The sequence below is a fragment of the Oncorhynchus mykiss genome, unplaced genomic scaffold, assembly GCF_013265735.2.
Source record: "Oncorhynchus mykiss isolate Arlee unplaced genomic scaffold, USDA_OmykA_1.1 un_scaffold_431, whole genome shotgun sequence".
In the NCBI taxonomy this organism is placed as follows: Eukaryota; Metazoa; Chordata; class Actinopteri; order Salmoniformes; family Salmonidae; genus Oncorhynchus; species Oncorhynchus mykiss.
In genome coordinates, this window is record NW_023493878.1 from 85,001 (window position 1) to 101,307 (window position 16,307).

General features: G+C 45.6%; 35 non-coding genes and 16 pseudogenes across 35 annotated transcripts; all 51 read left to right on the plus strand.

Moving 5' to 3' along the window:
- The window catches only part of LOC118956885, a 128-nt pseudogene extending 114 nt beyond the window's left edge, over window positions 1-14 (plus strand).
- A 177-nt stretch (window positions 15-191) lies between these two features.
- On the plus strand, window positions 192-310 carry LOC118956755. Its single transcript, XR_005046181.1, has one exon. It is a non-coding gene; the product is annotated as a 5S ribosomal RNA (ribosomal RNA).
- Window positions 311-487: 177 nt separating this feature from the next.
- LOC118956756 lies at window positions 488-606 on the plus strand. The gene has a single exon (XR_005046183.1). It is a non-coding gene; the product is annotated as a 5S ribosomal RNA (ribosomal RNA).
- A 177-nt stretch (window positions 607-783) lies between these two features.
- On the plus strand, window positions 784-903 carry LOC118956825. Its single transcript, XR_005046252.1, has one exon. It is a non-coding gene; the product is annotated as a 5S ribosomal RNA (ribosomal RNA).
- A 260-nt stretch (window positions 904-1,163) lies between these two features.
- LOC118956918 lies at window positions 1,164-1,279 on the plus strand (annotated as a pseudogene).
- A 260-nt stretch (window positions 1,280-1,539) lies between these two features.
- On the plus strand, window positions 1,540-1,657 carry LOC118956895 (annotated as a pseudogene).
- Window positions 1,658-1,834: 177 nt separating this feature from the next.
- On the plus strand, window positions 1,835-1,953 carry LOC118956758. Its single transcript, XR_005046185.1, has one exon. It is a non-coding gene; the product is annotated as a 5S ribosomal RNA (ribosomal RNA).
- A 260-nt stretch (window positions 1,954-2,213) lies between these two features.
- LOC118956759 lies at window positions 2,214-2,332 on the plus strand. Its single transcript, XR_005046186.1, has one exon. It is a non-coding gene; the product is annotated as a 5S ribosomal RNA (ribosomal RNA).
- A 177-nt stretch (window positions 2,333-2,509) lies between these two features.
- Window positions 2,510-2,628, plus strand: LOC118956760. Its single transcript, XR_005046187.1, has one exon. It is a non-coding gene; the product is annotated as a 5S ribosomal RNA (ribosomal RNA).
- A 178-nt stretch (window positions 2,629-2,806) lies between these two features.
- LOC118956761 lies at window positions 2,807-2,925 on the plus strand. The gene has a single exon (XR_005046188.1). It is a non-coding gene; the product is annotated as a 5S ribosomal RNA (ribosomal RNA).
- A 256-nt stretch (window positions 2,926-3,181) lies between these two features.
- On the plus strand, window positions 3,182-3,303 carry LOC118956863 (annotated as a pseudogene).
- A 177-nt stretch (window positions 3,304-3,480) lies between these two features.
- Window positions 3,481-3,599, plus strand: LOC118956762. The gene has a single exon (XR_005046189.1). It is a non-coding gene; the product is annotated as a 5S ribosomal RNA (ribosomal RNA).
- Window positions 3,600-3,859: 260 nt separating this feature from the next.
- LOC118956833 lies at window positions 3,860-3,984 on the plus strand (annotated as a pseudogene).
- Window positions 3,985-4,162: 178 nt separating this feature from the next.
- Window positions 4,163-4,281, plus strand: LOC118956763. Its single transcript, XR_005046190.1, has one exon. It is a non-coding gene; the product is annotated as a 5S ribosomal RNA (ribosomal RNA).
- Window positions 4,282-4,538: 257 nt separating this feature from the next.
- On the plus strand, window positions 4,539-4,657 carry LOC118956912 (annotated as a pseudogene).
- A 177-nt stretch (window positions 4,658-4,834) lies between these two features.
- On the plus strand, window positions 4,835-4,953 carry LOC118956764. The gene has a single exon (XR_005046191.1). It is a non-coding gene; the product is annotated as a 5S ribosomal RNA (ribosomal RNA).
- A 177-nt stretch (window positions 4,954-5,130) lies between these two features.
- On the plus strand, window positions 5,131-5,249 carry LOC118956765. The gene has a single exon (XR_005046192.1). It is a non-coding gene; the product is annotated as a 5S ribosomal RNA (ribosomal RNA).
- Window positions 5,250-5,509: 260 nt separating this feature from the next.
- On the plus strand, window positions 5,510-5,638 carry LOC118956874 (annotated as a pseudogene).
- Window positions 5,639-5,815: 177 nt separating this feature from the next.
- Window positions 5,816-5,934, plus strand: LOC118956766. Its single transcript, XR_005046193.1, has one exon. It is a non-coding gene; the product is annotated as a 5S ribosomal RNA (ribosomal RNA).
- A 257-nt stretch (window positions 5,935-6,191) lies between these two features.
- On the plus strand, window positions 6,192-6,319 carry LOC118956910 (annotated as a pseudogene).
- Window positions 6,320-6,496: 177 nt separating this feature from the next.
- Window positions 6,497-6,615, plus strand: LOC118956767. The gene has a single exon (XR_005046194.1). It is a non-coding gene; the product is annotated as a 5S ribosomal RNA (ribosomal RNA).
- Window positions 6,616-6,868: 253 nt separating this feature from the next.
- Window positions 6,869-6,997, plus strand: LOC118956875 (annotated as a pseudogene).
- A 177-nt stretch (window positions 6,998-7,174) lies between these two features.
- On the plus strand, window positions 7,175-7,293 carry LOC118956769. The gene has a single exon (XR_005046196.1). It is a non-coding gene; the product is annotated as a 5S ribosomal RNA (ribosomal RNA).
- A 257-nt stretch (window positions 7,294-7,550) lies between these two features.
- On the plus strand, window positions 7,551-7,677 carry LOC118956878 (annotated as a pseudogene).
- Window positions 7,678-7,854: 177 nt separating this feature from the next.
- Window positions 7,855-7,973, plus strand: LOC118956770. The gene has a single exon (XR_005046197.1). It is a non-coding gene; the product is annotated as a 5S ribosomal RNA (ribosomal RNA).
- Window positions 7,974-8,233: 260 nt separating this feature from the next.
- On the plus strand, window positions 8,234-8,360 carry LOC118956914 (annotated as a pseudogene).
- Window positions 8,361-8,538: 178 nt separating this feature from the next.
- LOC118956771 lies at window positions 8,539-8,657 on the plus strand. Its single transcript, XR_005046198.1, has one exon. It is a non-coding gene; the product is annotated as a 5S ribosomal RNA (ribosomal RNA).
- Window positions 8,658-8,917: 260 nt separating this feature from the next.
- On the plus strand, window positions 8,918-9,035 carry LOC118956859 (annotated as a pseudogene).
- Window positions 9,036-9,212: 177 nt separating this feature from the next.
- Window positions 9,213-9,331, plus strand: LOC118956772. The gene has a single exon (XR_005046199.1). It is a non-coding gene; the product is annotated as a 5S ribosomal RNA (ribosomal RNA).
- A 253-nt stretch (window positions 9,332-9,584) lies between these two features.
- Window positions 9,585-9,707, plus strand: LOC118956818. The gene has a single exon (XR_005046245.1). It is a non-coding gene; the product is annotated as a 5S ribosomal RNA (ribosomal RNA).
- A 177-nt stretch (window positions 9,708-9,884) lies between these two features.
- LOC118956773 lies at window positions 9,885-10,003 on the plus strand. The gene has a single exon (XR_005046200.1). It is a non-coding gene; the product is annotated as a 5S ribosomal RNA (ribosomal RNA).
- Window positions 10,004-10,181: 178 nt separating this feature from the next.
- LOC118956774 lies at window positions 10,182-10,300 on the plus strand. Its single transcript, XR_005046201.1, has one exon. It is a non-coding gene; the product is annotated as a 5S ribosomal RNA (ribosomal RNA).
- A 177-nt stretch (window positions 10,301-10,477) lies between these two features.
- Window positions 10,478-10,596, plus strand: LOC118956775. The gene has a single exon (XR_005046202.1). It is a non-coding gene; the product is annotated as a 5S ribosomal RNA (ribosomal RNA).
- Window positions 10,597-10,855: 259 nt separating this feature from the next.
- LOC118956877 lies at window positions 10,856-10,984 on the plus strand (annotated as a pseudogene).
- Window positions 10,985-11,161: 177 nt separating this feature from the next.
- On the plus strand, window positions 11,162-11,280 carry LOC118956776. Its single transcript, XR_005046203.1, has one exon. It is a non-coding gene; the product is annotated as a 5S ribosomal RNA (ribosomal RNA).
- Window positions 11,281-11,457: 177 nt separating this feature from the next.
- LOC118956777 lies at window positions 11,458-11,576 on the plus strand. The gene has a single exon (XR_005046204.1). It is a non-coding gene; the product is annotated as a 5S ribosomal RNA (ribosomal RNA).
- A 175-nt stretch (window positions 11,577-11,751) lies between these two features.
- LOC118956778 lies at window positions 11,752-11,870 on the plus strand. Its single transcript, XR_005046205.1, has one exon. It is a non-coding gene; the product is annotated as a 5S ribosomal RNA (ribosomal RNA).
- A 177-nt stretch (window positions 11,871-12,047) lies between these two features.
- Window positions 12,048-12,166, plus strand: LOC118956780. Its single transcript, XR_005046207.1, has one exon. It is a non-coding gene; the product is annotated as a 5S ribosomal RNA (ribosomal RNA).
- A 258-nt stretch (window positions 12,167-12,424) lies between these two features.
- Window positions 12,425-12,543, plus strand: LOC118956781. The gene has a single exon (XR_005046208.1). It is a non-coding gene; the product is annotated as a 5S ribosomal RNA (ribosomal RNA).
- A 177-nt stretch (window positions 12,544-12,720) lies between these two features.
- On the plus strand, window positions 12,721-12,839 carry LOC118956782. The gene has a single exon (XR_005046209.1). It is a non-coding gene; the product is annotated as a 5S ribosomal RNA (ribosomal RNA).
- A 258-nt stretch (window positions 12,840-13,097) lies between these two features.
- Window positions 13,098-13,225, plus strand: LOC118956870 (annotated as a pseudogene).
- Window positions 13,226-13,402: 177 nt separating this feature from the next.
- Window positions 13,403-13,521, plus strand: LOC118956783. The gene has a single exon (XR_005046210.1). It is a non-coding gene; the product is annotated as a 5S ribosomal RNA (ribosomal RNA).
- Window positions 13,522-13,779: 258 nt separating this feature from the next.
- LOC118956854 lies at window positions 13,780-13,903 on the plus strand (annotated as a pseudogene).
- A 177-nt stretch (window positions 13,904-14,080) lies between these two features.
- LOC118956784 lies at window positions 14,081-14,199 on the plus strand. The gene has a single exon (XR_005046211.1). It is a non-coding gene; the product is annotated as a 5S ribosomal RNA (ribosomal RNA).
- Window positions 14,200-14,376: 177 nt separating this feature from the next.
- LOC118956785 lies at window positions 14,377-14,495 on the plus strand. The gene has a single exon (XR_005046212.1). It is a non-coding gene; the product is annotated as a 5S ribosomal RNA (ribosomal RNA).
- A 177-nt stretch (window positions 14,496-14,672) lies between these two features.
- LOC118956786 lies at window positions 14,673-14,791 on the plus strand. Its single transcript, XR_005046213.1, has one exon. It is a non-coding gene; the product is annotated as a 5S ribosomal RNA (ribosomal RNA).
- A 177-nt stretch (window positions 14,792-14,968) lies between these two features.
- Window positions 14,969-15,087, plus strand: LOC118956787. Its single transcript, XR_005046214.1, has one exon. It is a non-coding gene; the product is annotated as a 5S ribosomal RNA (ribosomal RNA).
- A 177-nt stretch (window positions 15,088-15,264) lies between these two features.
- LOC118956788 lies at window positions 15,265-15,383 on the plus strand. The gene has a single exon (XR_005046215.1). It is a non-coding gene; the product is annotated as a 5S ribosomal RNA (ribosomal RNA).
- Window positions 15,384-15,560: 177 nt separating this feature from the next.
- LOC118956789 lies at window positions 15,561-15,679 on the plus strand. Its single transcript, XR_005046216.1, has one exon. It is a non-coding gene; the product is annotated as a 5S ribosomal RNA (ribosomal RNA).
- Window positions 15,680-15,857: 178 nt separating this feature from the next.
- On the plus strand, window positions 15,858-15,975 carry LOC118956814. The gene has a single exon (XR_005046241.1). It is a non-coding gene; the product is annotated as a 5S ribosomal RNA (ribosomal RNA).
- A 175-nt stretch (window positions 15,976-16,150) lies between these two features.
- LOC118956860 lies at window positions 16,151-16,267 on the plus strand (annotated as a pseudogene).
- The last annotated feature ends 40 nt before the right edge of the window (window positions 16,268-16,307 follow it).

Consider the following 16,307-nt stretch of genomic DNA (forward strand, 5'->3'; position numbering starts at 1 on the left):
AGGTGCTGTAAGCTTTTTGTCACTGCCTTGTGGAATTTCAACTCTTTGTCCGTTTTTTCCCACAAGGCTGAAATATGTGCCCTCGCTTTGAAATAAGTAAGCAAGGTTAGTTTGTATTTCATCCAACAATCTGTGCTACAAATTATGGCTACAGTATATGCAATTTCATCCACTTTTTGAGATTGCCTTTCGCTTACGGCCACACCGGCCTGAGTACGCCTGATCTCGTCCGATCTCGGAAGCTAAGCAGGGTCGGGCCTGGTTAGTACTTGGATGGGAGACCGCCTGGGAATACCAGGTGCTGTAAGCTTTTTGTCACTGCCTTGTGGAATTTCAACTCTTTGTCCGTTTTTTCCCACAAGGCTGAAATATGTGCCCTCGCTTTGAAATAAGTAAGCAAGGTTAGTTTGTATTTCATCCAACAATCTGTGCTACAAATTATGGCTACAGTATATGCAATTTCATCCACTTTTTGAGATTGCCTTTCGCTTACGGCCACACCGGCCTGAGTACGCCTGATCTCGTCCGATCTCGGAAGCTAAGCAGGGTCGGGCCTGGTTAGTACTTGGATGGGAGACCGCCTGGGAATACCAGGTGCTGTAAGCTTTTTGTCACTGCCTTGTGGAATTTCAACTCTTTGTCCGTTTTTTCCCACAAGGCTGAAATATGTGCCCTCGCTTTGAAATAAGTAAGCAAGGTTAGTTTGTATTTCATCCAACAATCTGTGCTACAAATTATGGCTACAGTATATGCAATTTCATCCACTTTTTGAGATTGCCTTTCGCTTACGGCCACACCGGCCTGAGTACGCCTGATCTCGTCCGATCTCGGAAGCTAAGCAGGGTCGGGCCTGGTTAGTACTTGGATGGGAGACCGCCTGGGAATACCAGGTGCCTGTAAGCTTTTTGTCAATGCCTTGTGGAATTTCAACTCTTTGGCCGTTTTTTCCACAAGGCTGAAATATGTGCCCTCGCTTTGAAATAAGTAAGCAAGGTTAGTTTGTATTTCATCCAACAATCTGTGCTACAAATTATGGCTACAGTATATGCAATTTCTTCCACTTTTTGAGTGACACAAAGATGCTTATCTAAATGGTGGAAATGCAACAGCTGTTAATCGAGGCTCACTTTGACTTTACATAGTGCACCAAGAGATAGTTTCTCGCTTACGGCACACCGGCCTGAGTACGCCTGATCTCGTCCGATTCGGAAGCTAAGCAGGTCGGGCCTGGTTTAGTACTTGGATGGAGACCGCCTGGGAATACCAGGTGCTGTAAGCTTTTTGTCACTGCCTGTGGAATTTCAACTCTTTGCTCCGTTTTTTTCCCACAAGGCTGAAATATGTGCCCCCGCTTTGAAATAAGTAAGCAAGGTTAGTTTGTATTTCATCCAACAATCTGTGCTACAAAATTATGGCTACGTATATGCAATTTCTTCCACTTTTGAGTGACACAAGGATGCTTATCTAAATGGTGGAAATGCAACAGCTGTTAATCAGGCTCACTTTGACTTTACATAGTGCACCAAGAGATAGTTTCTCGCTTACGGCCACACCGGCCTGAGTACGCCTGATCTCGTCCGATCTCGGAAGCTAAGCAGGTCGGGCCTGGTTAGTACTTGGAATGGGAGACCGCCTGGGAATACAGGTGCTGTAAGCTTTTTGTCACTGCCTTGTGGAATTTCAACTCTTTGTCCGTTTTTTCCCACAAGGCTGAAATATGTGCCCTCGCTTTGAAATAAGTAAGCAAGGTTAGTTTGTATTTCATCCAACAATCTGTGCTACAAATTATGGCTACAGTATATGCAATTTCATCCACTTTTTGAGATTGCCTTTCGCTTACGGCCACACCGGCCTGAGTACGCCTGATCTCGTCCGATCTCGGAAGCTAAGCAGGGTCGGGCCTGGTTAGTACTTGGATGGGAGACCGCCTGGGAATACCAGGTGCTGTAAGCTTTTTGTCACTGCCTTGTGGAATTTCAACTCTTTGTCCGTTTTTTCCCACAAGGCTGAAATATGTGCCCTCGCTTTGAAATAAGTAAGCAAGGTTAGTTTGTATTTCATCCAACAATCTGTGCTACAAATTATGGCTACAGTATATGCAATTTCTTCCACTTTTTGAGTGACACAAAGATGCTTATCTAAATGGTGGAAATGCAACAGCTGTTAATCAGGCTCACTTTGACTTTACATAGTGCACCAAGAGATAGTTTCTCGCTTACGGCCACACCGGCCTGAGTACGCCTGATCTCGTCCGATCTCGGAAGCTAAGCAGGGTCGGGCCTGGTTAGTACTTGGATGGGAGACCGCCTGGGAATACCAGGTGCTGTAAGCTTTTTGTCACTGCCTTGTGGAATTTCAACTCTTTGTCCGTTTTTTCCCACAAGGCTGAAATATGTGCCCTCGCTTTGAAATAAGTAAGCAAGGTTAGTTTGTATTTCATCCAACAATCTGTGCTACAAATTATGGCTACAGTATATGCAATTTCATCCACTTTTTGAGATTGCCTTTCGCTTACGGCCACACCGGCCTGAGTACGCCTGATCTCGTCCGATCTCGGAAGCTAAGCAGGGTCGGGCCTGGTTAGTACTTGGATGGGAGACCGCCTGGGAATACCAGGTGCTGTAAGCTTTTTGTCACTGCCTTGTGGAATTTCAACTCTTTGTCCGTTTTTTCCCACAAGGCTGAAATATGTGCCCTCGCTTTGAAATAAGTAAGCAAGGTTAGTTTGTATTTCATCCAACAATCTGTGCTACAAATTATGGCTACAGTATATGCAATTTCATTCCACTTTTTGAGATTGCCTTTCGCTTACGGCCACACCGGCCTGAGTACGCCTGATCTCGTCCGATCTCGGAAGCTAAGCAGGGTCGGGCCTGGTTAGTACTTGGATGGGAGACCGCCTGGGAATACCAGGTGCTGTAAGCTTTTTGTCACTGCCTTGTGGAATTTCAACTCTTTGTCCTTTTTTCCCACAAGGCTGAAATATGTGCCCTCGCTTTGAAATAAGTAAGCAAGGTTAGTTTGTATTTCATCCAACAATCTGTGCTACAAATTATGGCTACAGTATATGCAATTTCTTCCACTTTTTGAGTGACACAAAGATGCTTATCTAAATGGTGGAATGCAACAGCTTTAATCAGGTCACTTTGACTTTACATAGTGCACCAAGAGATAGTTTCTCGCTTACGGCCACACCGCCTGAGTACGCCTGATCTCGTCCGTCCGATCTCGGAAGCTAAGCAGGGTCGGGCCTGGTTAGTACTTGGATGGGAGACCGCCTGGGAATACCAGGTGCTGTAAGCTTTTTGTCACTGCCTTGTGGAATTTCAACTCTTTGTCCGTTTTTTCCCACAAGGCTGAAATATGTGCCCTCGCTTTGAAATAAGTAAGCAAGGTTAGTTTGTATTTCATCCAACAATCTGTGCTACAAATTATGGCTACAGTATATGCAATTTCATCCACTTTTTGAGATTGCCTTTCGCTTACGGCCACACCGGCCTGAGTACGCCTGATCTCGTCCGATCTCGGAAGCTAAGCAGGGTCGGGCCTGGTTAGTACTTGGATGGGAGACCGCCTGGGAATACCAGGTGCTGTAAGCTTTTTGTCACTGCCTTGTGGAATTTCAACTCTTTGTCCGTTTTTTCCCACAAGGCTGAAATATGTGCCCTCGCTTTGAAATAAGTAAGCAAGGTTAGTTTGTATTTCATCCAACAATCTGTGCTACAAATTATGGCTACAGTATATGCAATTTCTTCCACTTTTTGAGTGACACAAAGATGCTTATCTAAATGGTGGAAATGCAACAGCTGTTAATCAGGCTCACTTTGACTTTACATAGTGCACCAAGAGATAGTTTCTCGCTTACGGCCACACCGGCCTGAGTACGCCTGATCTCGATCTCGTCCGATCTCGGAAGCTAAGCAGGGTCGGGCCTGGTTAGTACTTGGATGGGAGACCGCCTGGGAATACCAGGTGCTGTAAGCTTTTTGTCACTGCCTTGTGGAATTTCAACTCTTTGTCCGTTTTTTTCCCACAAGGCTGAAATATGTGCCCTCGCTTTGAAATAAGTAAGCAAGGTTAGTTTGTATTTCATCCAACAATCTGTGCTACAAATTATGGCTACAGTATATGCAATTTCATCCACTTTTTGAGATTGCCTTTCGCTTACGGCCACACCGGCCTGAGTACGCCTGATCTCGTCCGATCTCGGAAGCTAAGCAGGGTCGGGCCTGGTTAGTACTTGGATGGGAGACCGCCTGGGAATACCAGGTGCTGTAAGCTTTTTGTCACTGCCTTGTGGAATTTCAACTCTTTGTCCGTTTTTTCCCACAAGGCTGAAATATGTGCCCTCGCTTTGAAATAAGTAAGCAAGGTTAGTTTGTATTTCATCCAACAATCTGTGCTACAAATTATGGCTACAGTATATGCAATTTCTTCCACTTTTTGAGTGACACAAAGTGCTTATCTAAATGGTGGAAATGCAACAGCTTTAATCAGCTCACTTTGACTTTACATGGTGCACCAAGAGATAGTTTCTCGCTACGGCCACACCGGCCTGAGTACGCCTGATCTCGTCCGATCTCGTCAAGCTAAGCAGGGTCGGGCCTGGTTAGTACTTGGATGGGAGACCGCCTGGGAATACCAGGTGCTGTAAGCTTTTTGTCACTGCCTTGTGGAATTTCAACTCTTTGTCCGTTTTTTCCCACAAGGCTGAAATATGTGCCCTCGCTTTGAAATAAGTAAGCAAGGTTAGTTTGTATTTCATCCAACAATCTGTGCTACAAATTATGGCTACAGTATATGCAATTTCATCCACTTTTTGAGATTGCCTTTCGCTTACGGCCACACCGGCCTGAGTACGCCTGATCTCGTCCGATCTCGGAAGCTAAGCAGGGTCGGGCCTGGTTAGTACTTGGATGGGAGACCGCCTGGGAATACCAGGTGCTGTAAGCTTTTTGTCACTGCCTTGTGGAATTTCAACTCTTTGTCCGTTTTTTCCCACAAGGCTGAAATATGTGCCCTCGCTTTGAAATAAGTAAGCAAGGTTAGTTTGTATTTCATCCAACAATCTGTGCTACAAATTATGGCTACAGTATATGCAATTTCATCCACTTTTTGAGATTGCCTTTCGCTTACGGCCACACCGGCCTGAGTACGCCTGATCTCGTCCGATCTCGGAAGCTAAGCAGGGTCGGGCCTGGTTAGTACTTGGATGGGAGACCGCCTGGGAATACCAGGTGCTGTAAGCTTTTTGTCACTGCCTTGTGGAATTTCAACTCTTTGTCCGTTTTTTCCCACAAGGCTGAAATATGTGCCCTCGCTTTGAAATAAGTAAGCAAGGTTAGTTTGTATTTCATCCAACAATCTGTGCTACAAATTATGGCTACAGTATATGCAATTTCTTCCACTTTTTGAGTGACACAAAGATGCTTATCTAAATGGTGGAAATGCAACAGCTGTTAATCAGGCTCACTTTGACTTTACATAGTGCACCAAGAGATAGTTTCTCGCTTACGGCCACACCGGCCTGAGTACGCCTGATCTCGTCTGATCTCGTCCGATCTCGGAAGCTAAGCAGGGTCGGGCCTGGTTAGTACTTGGATGGGAGACCGCCTGGGAATACCAGGTGCTGTAAGCTTTTTGTCACTGCCTTGTGGAATTTCAACTCTTTGTCCGTTTTTTCCCACAAGGCTGAAATATGTGCCCTCGCTTTGAAATAAGTAAGCAAGGTTAGTTTGTATTTCATCCAACAATCTGTGCTACAAATTATGGCTACAGTATATGCAATTTCATCCACTTTTTGAGATTGCCTTTCGCTTACGGCCACACCGGCCTGAGTACGCCTGATCTCGTCCGATCTCGGAAGCTAAGCAGGGTCGGGCCTGGTTAGTACTTGGATGGGAGACCGCCTGGGAATACCAGGTGCTGTAAGCTTTTTGTCACTGCCTTGTGGAATTTCAACTCTTTGTCCGTTTTTTCCCACAAGGCTGAAATATGTGCCCTCGCTTTGAAATAAGTAAGCAAGGTTAGTTTGTATTTCATCCAACAATCTGTGCTACAAATTATGGCTACAGTATATGCAATTTCTTCCACTTTTTGAGTGACACAAGATGCTTATCTAAATGGGGAAATGCAACAGCTGTTAATCAGGCTCACTTTGACTTTACATAGTGCACCAGAGATAGTTTCTCGCTTACGGCCACACCGGCCTGAGTACGCCTGATCTCGTCCGATCTCGTCCGTCTCGGAAGCTAAGCAGGGTCGGGCCTGGTTAGTACTTGGATGGGAGACCGCCTGGGAATACCAGGTGCTGTAAGCTTTTTGTCACTGCCTTGTGGAATTTCAACTCTTTGTCCGTTTTTTCCCACAAGGCTGAAATATGTGCCCTCGCTTTGAAATAAGTAAGCAAGGTTAGTTTGTATTTCATCCAACAATCTGTGCTACAAATTATGGCTACAGTATATGCAATTTCATCCACTTTTTGAGATTGCCTTTCGCTTACGGCCACACCGGCCTGAGTACGCCTGATCTCGTCCGATCTCGGAAGCTAAGCAGGGTCGGGCCTGGTTAGTACTTGGATGGGAGACCGCCTGGGAATACCAGGTGCTGTAAGCTTTTTGTCACTGCCTTGTGGAATTTCAACTCTTTGTCCGTTTTTTCCCACAAGGCTGAAATATGTGCCCTCGCTTTGAAATAAGTAAGCAAGGTTAGTTTGTATTTCATCCAACAATCTGTGCTACAAATTATGGCTACAGTATATGCAATTTCTTCCACTTTTTGAGTGACACATGCTTATCTAATGGTGGAAATGCAACAGCTGTTAATCAGGCTCACTTTGACTTTACATGTGCACCAGAGATAGTTTCTCGCTTACGGCCACACCGGCCTGAGTACGCCTGATCTCGTCTGATCTCGTCCGATCTCGGAAGCTAAGCAGGGTCGGGCCTGGTTAGTACTTGGATGGGAGACCGCCTGGGAATACCAGGTGCTGTAAGCTTTTTGTCACTGCCTTGTGGAATTTCAACTCTTTGTCCGTTTTTTCCCACAAGGCTGAAATATGTGCCCTCGCTTTGAAATAAGTAAGCAAGGTTAGTTTGTATTTCATCCAACAATCTGTGCTACAAATTATGGCTACAGTATATGCAATTTCATCCACTTTTTGAGATTGCCTTTCGCTTACGGCCACACCGGCCTGAGTACGCCTGATCTCGTCCGATCTCGGAAGCTAAGCAGGGTCGGGCCTGGTTAGTACTTGGATGGGAGACCGCCTGGGAATACCAGGTGCTGTAAGCTTTTTGTCACTGCCTTGTGGAATTTCAACTCTTTGTCCGTTTTTTTCCCACAAGGCTGAAATATGTGCCCTCGCTTTGAAATAAGTAAGCAAGGTTAGTTTGTATTTCATCCAACAATCTGTGCTACAAATTATGGCTACAGTATATGCAATTTCTTCACTTTTTGAGTGACACAAAGATGCTTATCTAAATGGTGGAAATGCAACAGCTGTTAATCAGGCTCACTTTGACTTTACATAGTGCACCAGAGATTTTCTCGCTTACGGCCACACCGGCCTGAGTACGCCTGATCTCGTGATCTCGTCCGATCTCGGAAGCTAAGCAGGGTCGGGCCTGGTTAGTACTTGGATGGGAGACCGCCTGGGAATACCAGGTGCTGTAAGCTTTTTGTCACTGCCTTGTGGAATTTCAACTCTTTGTCCGTTTTTTCCCACAAGGCTGAAATATGTGCCCTCGCTTTGAAATAAGTAAGCAAGGTTAGTTTGTATTTCATCCAACAATCTGTGCTACAAATTATGGCTACAGTATATGCAATTTCATCCACTTTTTGAGATTGCCTTTCGCTTACGGCCACACCGGCCTGAGTACGCCTGATCTCGTCCGATCTCGGAAGCTAAGCAGGGTCGGGCCTGGTTAGTACTTGGATGGGAGACCGCCTGGGAATACCAGGTGCTGTAAGCTTTTTGTCACTGCCTTGTGGAATTTCAACTCTTTGTCCGTTTTTTCCCACAAGGCTGAAATATGTGCCCTCGCTTTGAAATAAGTAAGCAAGGTTAGTTTGTATTTCATCCAACAATCTGTGCTACAAATTATGGCTACAGTATATGCAATTTCTTCCACTTTTTGAGTGACACAAAGATGCTTATCTAAATGGTGGAAATGCAACAGCTGTTAATCAGGCTCACTTTGACTTTACATAGTGCACCAAGAGATAGTTTCTCGCTTACGGCACACCGGCCTGATACGCCTGATCTCGTCTGATCTCGTCCGATCTCGGAAGCTAAGCAGGGTCGGGCCTGGTTAGTACTTGGATGGGAGACCGCCTGGGAATACCAGGTGCTGTAAGCTTTTTGTCACTGCCTTGTGGAATTTCAACTCTTTGTCCGTTTTTTTCCCACAAGGCTGAAATATGTGCCCTCGCTTTGAAATAAGTAAGCAAGGTTAGTTTGTATTTCATCCAACAATCTGTGCTACAAATTATGGCTACAGTATATGCAATTTCATCCACTTTTTGAGATTGCCTTTCGCTTACGGCCACACCGGCCTGAGTACGCCTGATCTCGTCCGATCTCGGAAGCTAAGCAGGGTCGGGCCTGGTTAGTACTTGGATGGGAGACCGCCTGGGAATACCAGGTGCTGTAAGCTTTTTGTCACTGCCTTGTGGAATTTCAACTCTTTGTCCGTTTTTTCCCACAAGGCTGAAATATGTGCCCTCGCTTTGAAATAAGTAAGCAAGGTTAGTTTGTATTTCATCCAACAATCTGTGCTACAAATTATGGCTACAGTATATGCAATTTCTTCCACTTTTTGAGTGACACAAAGATGCTTATCTAAATGGTGGAAATGCAACAGCTGTTAATCAGGCTCACTTTGACTTTACATAGTGCACCAAGAGATAGTTTCTCGCTTACGGCCACACGGCCTGAGTACGCCTGATCTCGTCCGATCTCGGAAGCTAAGCAGGGTCGGGCCTGGTTAGTACTTGGATGGGAGACCGCCTGGGAATACCAGGTGCTGTAAGCTTTTTGTCACTGCCTTGTGGAATTTCAACTCTTTGTCCGTTTTTTCCCACAAGGCTGAAATATGTGCCCTCGCTTTGAAATAAGTAAGCAAGGTTAGTTTGTATTTCATCCAACAATCTGTGCTACAAATTATGGCTACAGTATATGCAATTTCATCCACTTTTTGAGATTGCCTTTCGCTTACGGCCACACCGGCCTGAGTACGCCTGATCTCGTCCGATCTCGGAAGCTAAGCAGGGTCGGGCCTGGTTAGTACTTGGATGGGAGACCGCCTGGGAATACCAGGTGCTGTAAGCTTTTTGTCACTGCCTTGTGGAATTTCAACTCTTTGTCCGTTTTTTCCCACAAGGCTGAAATATGTGCCCTCGCTTTGAAATAAGTAAGCAAGGTTAGTTTGTATTTCATCCAACAATCTGTGCTACAAATTATGGCTACAGTATATGCAATTTCTTCCACTTTTTGAGTGACACAAGATGCTTATCTAAATGGTGGAAATGCAACAGCTTTTTCAGGCTCACTTTGACTTTACATAGTGCACCAAGAGATTCTCGCTTACGGCCACACCGGCCTGAGTACGCCTGATCTCGTCCGTCCGATCTCGGAAGCTAAGCAGGGTCGGGCCTGGTTAGTACTTGGATGGGAGACCGCCTGGGAATACCAGGTGCTGTAAGCTTTTTGTCACTGCCTTGTGGAATTTCAACTCTTTGTCCGTTTTTTCCCACAAGGCTGAAATATGTGCCCTCGCTTTGAAATAAGTAAGCAAGGTTAGTTTGTATTTCATCCAACAATCTGTGCTACAAATTATGGCTACAGTATATGCAATTTCATCCACTTTTTGAGATTGCCTTTCGCTTACGGCCACACCGGCCTGAGTACGCCTGATCTCGTCCGATCTCGGAAGCTAAGCAGGGTCGGGCCTGGTTAGTACTTGGATGGGAGACCGCCTGGGAATACCAGGTGCTGTAAGCTTTTTGTCACTGCCTTGTGGAATTTCAACTCTTTGTCCGTTTTTTTCCCACAAGGCTGAAATATGTGCCCTCGCTTTGAAATAAGTAAGCAAGGTTAGTTTGTATTTCATCCAACAATCTGTGCTACAAATTATGGCTACAGTATATGCAATTTCATCCACTTTTTGAGATTGCCTTTCGCTTACGGCCACACCGGCCTGAGTACGCCTGATCTCGTCCGATCTCGGAAGCTAAGCAGGGTCGGGCCTGGTTAGTACTTGGATGGGAGACCGCCTGGGAATACCAGGTGCTGTAAGCTTTTTGTCACTGCCTTGTGGAATTTCAACTCTTTGTCCGTTTTTTCCCACAAGGCTGAAATATGTGCCCTCGCTTTGAAATAAGTAAGCAAGGTTAGTTTGTATTTCATCCAACAATCTGTGCTACAAATTATGGCTACAGTATATGCAATTTCATCCACTTTTTGAGATTGCCTTTCGCTTACGGCCACACCGGCCTGAGTACGCCTGATCTCGTCCGATCTCGGAAGCTAAGCAGGGTCGGGCCTGGTTAGTACTTGGATGGGAGACCGCCTGGGAATACCAGGTGCTGTAAGCTTTTTGTCACTGCCTTGTGGAATTTCAACTCTTTGTCCGTTTTTTTCCCACAAGGCTGAAATATGTGCCCTCGCTTTGAAATAAGTAAGCAAGGTTAGTTTGTATTTCATCCAACAATCTGTGCTACAAATTATGGCTACAGTATATGCAATTTCTTCCACTTTTTGAGTGACACAAAGATGCTTATCTAAATGGTGGAATGCAACAGCTGTTAATCAGGCTCACTTTGACTTTACATGTGCACCAAGAGATAGTTTCTCGCTTACGGCCACACCGGCCTGAGTACGCCTGATCTCGTCTGATCTCGTCCGATCTCGGAAGCTAAGCAGGGTCGGGCCTGGTTAGTACTTGGATGGGAGACCGCCTGGGAATACCAGGTGCTGTAAGCTTTTTGTCACTGCCTTGTGGAATTTCAACTCTTTGTCCGTTTTTTCCCACAAGGCTGAAATATGTGCCCTCGCTTTGAAATAAGTAAGCAAGGTTAGTTTGTATTTCATCCAACAATCTGTGCTACAAATTATGGCTACAGTATATGCAATTTCATCCACTTTTTGAGATTGCCTTTCGCTTACGGCCACACCGGCCTGAGTACGCCTGATCTCGTCCGATCTCGGAAGCTAAGCAGGGTCGGGCCTGGTTAGTACTTGGATGGGAGACCGCCTGGGAATACCAGGTGCTGTAAGCTTTTTGTCACTGCCTTGTGGAATTTCAACTCTTTGTCCGTTTTTTCCCACAAGGCTGAAATATGTGCCCTCGCTTTGAAATAAGTAAGCAAGGTTAGTTTGTATTTCATCCAACAATCTGTGCTACAAATTATGGCTACAGTATATGCAATTTCATCCACTTTTTGAGATTGCCTTTCGCTTACGGCCACACCGGCCTGAGTACGCCTGATCTCGTCCGATCTCGGAAGCTAAGCAGGGTCGGGCCTGGTTAGTACTTGGATGGGAGACCGCCTGGGAATACCAGGTGCTGTAAGCTTTTTGTCACTGCCTTGTGGAATTTCAACTCTTTGTCCGTTTTTTCCCACAAGGCTGAAATGTGCCCTCGCTTTGAAATAAGTAAGCAAGGTTAGTTTGTATTTCATCCAACAATCTGTGCTACAAATTATGGCTACAGTATATGCAATTTCATCCACTTTTTGAGATTGCCTTTCGCTTACGGCCACACCGGCCTGAGTACGCCTGATCTCGTCCGATCTCGGAAGCTAAGCAGGGTCGGGCCTGGTTAGTACTTGGATGGGAGACCGCCTGGGAATACCAGGTGCTGTAAGCTTTTTGTCACTGCCTTGTGGAATTTCAACTCTTTGTCCGTTTTTTCCCACAAGGCTGAAATATGTGCCCTCGCTTTGAAATAAGTAAGCAAGGTTAGTTTGTATTTCATCCAACAATCTGTGCTACAAATTATGGCTACAGTATATGCAATTTCATCCACTTTTTGAGATTGCCTTTCGCTTACGGCCACACCGGCCTGAGTACGCCTGATCTCGTCCGATCTCGGAAGCTAAGCAGGGTCGGGCCTGGTTAGTACTTGGATGGGAGACCGCCTGGGAATACCAGGTGCTGTAAGCTTTTTGTCACTGCCTTGTGGAATTTCAACTCTTTGTCCGTTTTTTCCCACAAGGCTGAAATATGTGCCCTCGCTTTGAAATAAGTAAGCAAGGTTAGTTTGTATTTCATCCAACAATCTGTGCTACAAATTATGGCTACAGTATATGCAATTTCTTCCACTTTTTGTGACACAAAGATGCTTATCTAAATGGTGGAAATGCAACAGCTGTTAATCAGGCTCACTTTGACTTTACATAGTGCACCAAGAGATAGTTTCTCGCTTACGGCCACACCGGCCTGAGTACGCCTGATCTCGTCCGATCTCGGAAGCTAAGCAGGGTCGGGCCTGGTTAGTACTTGGATGGGAGACCGCCTGGGAATACCAGGTGCTGTAAGCTTTTTGTCACTGCCTTGTGGAATTTCAACTCTTTGTCCGTTTTTTCCCACAAGGCTGAAATATGTGCCCTCGCTTTGAAATAAGTAAGCAAGGTTAGTTTGTATTTCATCCAACAATCTGTGCTACAAATTATGGCTACAGTATATGCAATTTCATCCACTTTTTGAGATTGCCTTTCGCTTACGGCCACACCGGCCTGAGTACGCCTGATCTCGTCCGATCTCGGAAGCTAAGCAGGGTCGGGCCTGGTTAGTACTTGGATGGGAGACCGCCTGGGAATACCAGGTGCTGTAAGCTTTTTGTCACTGCCTTGTGGAATTTCAACTCTTTGTCCGTTTTTTCCCACAAGGCTGAAATATGTGCCCTCGCTTTGAAATAAGTAAGCAAGGTTAGTTTGTATTTCATCCAACAATCTGTGCTACAATTATGGCTACAGTATATGCAATTTCTTCCACTTTTTGAGTGACACAAAGATGCTTATCTAAATGGTGGAAATGCAACAGCTGTTAATCAGGCTCACTTTGACTTTACATAGTGCACAAGAGATAGTTTCTCGCTTACGGCCACACCGGCCTGAGTACGCCTGATCTCGTCGATCTCGTCCGATCTCGGAAGCTAAGCAGGGTCGGGCCTGGTTAGTACTTGGATGGGAGACCGCCTGGGAATACCAGGTGCTGTAAGCTTTTTGTCACTGCCTTGTGGAATTTCAACTCTTTGTCCGTTTTTTCCCACAAGGCTGAAATATGTGCCCTCGCTTTGAAATAAGTAAGCAAGGTTAGTTTGTATTTCATCCAACAATCTGTGCTACAAATTATGGCTACAGTATATGCAATTTCATCCACTTTTTGAGATTGCCTTTCGCTTACGGCCACACCGGCCTGAGTACGCCTGATCTCGTCCGATCTCGGAAGCTAAGCAGGGTCGGGCCTGGTTAGTACTTGGATGGGAGACCGCCTGGGAATACCAGGTGCTGTAAGCTTTTTGTCACTGCCTTGTGGAATTTCAACTCTTTGTCCGTTTTTTCCCACAAGGCTGAAATATGTGCCCTCGCTTTGAAATAAGTAAGCAAGGTTAGTTTGTATTTCATCCAACAATCTGTGCTACAAATTATGGCTACAGTATATGCAATTTCTTCCACTTTTTGAGTGACACAAAGATGCTTATCTAAATGGTGGAAATGCACAGCTGTTAATCAGGCTCACTTTGACTTTACATAGTGCACCAGAGATAGTTTCTCGCTTACGGCCACACCGGCCTGAGTACGCCTGATCTCGTCGATCTCGATCTCGGAAGCTAAGCAGGGTCGGGCCTGGTTAGTACTTGGATGGGAGACCGCCTGGGAATACCAGGTGCTGTAAGCTTTTTGTCACTGCCTTGTGGAATTTCAACTCTTTGTCCGTTTTTTCCCACAAGGCTGAAATATGTGCCCTCGCTTTGAAATAAGTAAGCAAGGTTAGTTTGTATTTCATCCAACAATCTGTGCTACAAATTATGGCTACAGTATATGCAATTTCATCCACTTTTTGAGATTGCCTTTCGCTTACGGCCACACCGGCCTGAGTACGCCTGATCTCGTCCGATCTCGGAAGCTAAGCAGGGTCGGGCCTGGTTAGTACTTGGATGGGAGACCGCCTGGGAATACCAGGTGCTGTAAGCTTTTTGTCACTGCCTTGTGGAATTTCAACTCTTTGTCCGTTTTTTCCCACAAGGCTGAAATATGTGCCCTCGCTTTGAAATAAGTAAGCAAGGTTAGTTTGTATTTCATCCAACAATCTGTGCTACAAATTATGGCTACAGTATATGCAATTTCATCCACTTTTTGAGATTGCCTTTCGCTTACGGCCACACCGGCCTGAGTACGCCTGATCTCGTCCGATCTCGGAAGCTAAGCAGGGTCGGGCCTGGTTAGTACTTGGATGGGAGACCGCCTGGGAATACCAGGTGCTGTAAGCTTTTTGTCACTGCCTTGTGGAATTTCAACTCTTTGTCCGTTTTTTTCCACAAGGCTGAAATATGTGCCCTCGCTTTGAAATAAGTAAGCAAGGTTAGTTTGTATTTCATCCAACAATCTGTGCTACAAATTATGGCTACAGTATATGCAATTTCATCCACTTTTTGAGATTGCCTTTCGCTTACGGCCACACCGGCCTGAGTACGCCTGATCTCGTCCGATCTCGGAAGCTAAGCAGGGTCGGGCCTGGTTAGTACTTGGATGGGAGACCGCCTGGGAATACCAGGTGCTGTAAGCTTTTTGTCACTGCCTTGTGGAATTTCAACTCTTTGTCCGTTTTTTCCCACAAGGCTGAAATATGTGCCCTCGCTTTGAAATAAGTAAGCAAGGTTAGTTTGTATTTCATCCAACAATCTGTGCTACAAATTATGGCTACAGTATATGCAATTTCATCCACTTTTTGAGATTGCCTTTCGCTTACGGCCACACCGGCCTGAGTACGCCTGATCTCGTCCGATCTCGGAAGCTAAGCAGGGTCGGGCCTGGTTAGTACTTGGATGGGAGACCGCCTGGGAATACCAGGTGCTGTAAGCTTTTTGTCACTGCCTTGTGGAATTTCAACTCTTTGTCCGTTTTTTCCCACAAGGCTGAAATATGTGCCCTCGCTTTGAAATAAGTAAGCAAGGTTAGTTTGTATTTCATCCAACAATCTGTGCTACAAATTATGGCTACAGTATATGCAATTTCATCCACTTTTTGAGATTGCCTTTCGCTTACGGCCACACCGGCCTGAGTACGCCTGATCTCGTCCGATCTCGGAAGCTAAGCAGGGTCGGGCCTGGTTAGTACTTGGATGGGAGACCGCCTGGGAATACCAGGTGCTGTAAGCTTTTTGTCACTGCCTTGTGGAATTTCAACTCTTTGTCCGTTTTTTCCCACAAGGCTGAAATATGTGCCCTCGCTTTGAAATAAGTAAGCAAGGTTAGTTTGTATTTCATCCAACAATCTGTGCTACAAATTATGGCTACAGTATATGCAATTTCATCCACTTTTTGAGATTGCCTTTTGCTTACGGCCACACCGGCCTGAGTACGCCTGATCTCGTCCGATCTCGGAAGCTAAGCAGGGTCGGGCCTGGTTAGTACTTGGATGGGAGACCGCCTGGGAATACCAGGTGCTGTAAGCTTTTTGTCACTGCCTTGTGGAATTTCAACTCTTTGTCCGTTTTTTTCCCACAAGGCTGAAATATGTGCCCTCGCTTTGAAATAAGTAAGCAAGGTTAGTTTGTATTTCATCCAACAATCTGTGCTACAAATTATGGCTACAGTATATGCAATTTCATCCACTTTTTGAGATTGCTTTTCGCTTACGGCCACACCGCCTGAGTACGCCTGATCTCGTCCGATCTCGGAAGCTAAGCAGGGTCGGGCCTGGTTAGTACTTGGATGGGAGACCGCCTGGGAATACCAGGTGCTGTAAGCTTTTTGTCACTGCCTTGTGGAATTTCAACTCTTTGTCCGTTTTTTCCCACAAGGCTGAAATATGTGCCCTCGCTTTGAAATAAGTAAGCAAGGTTAGTTTGTATTTCATCCACAATCTGTGCTACAAATTATGGCTACAGTATATGCAATTTCTCCACTTTTTGAGATTGCCTTTCGCTTACGGCCACACGGCCTGAGTACGCCTGATCTCGTCCGATCTCGGAAGCTAAGCAGGTCGGGCCTGGTTAGTACTTGGATGGGAGACCGCCTGGGAATACCAGGTGCTGTAAGCTTTTTGTCACTGCCTTGTGGAATTTCAACTCTTTGTCCGTT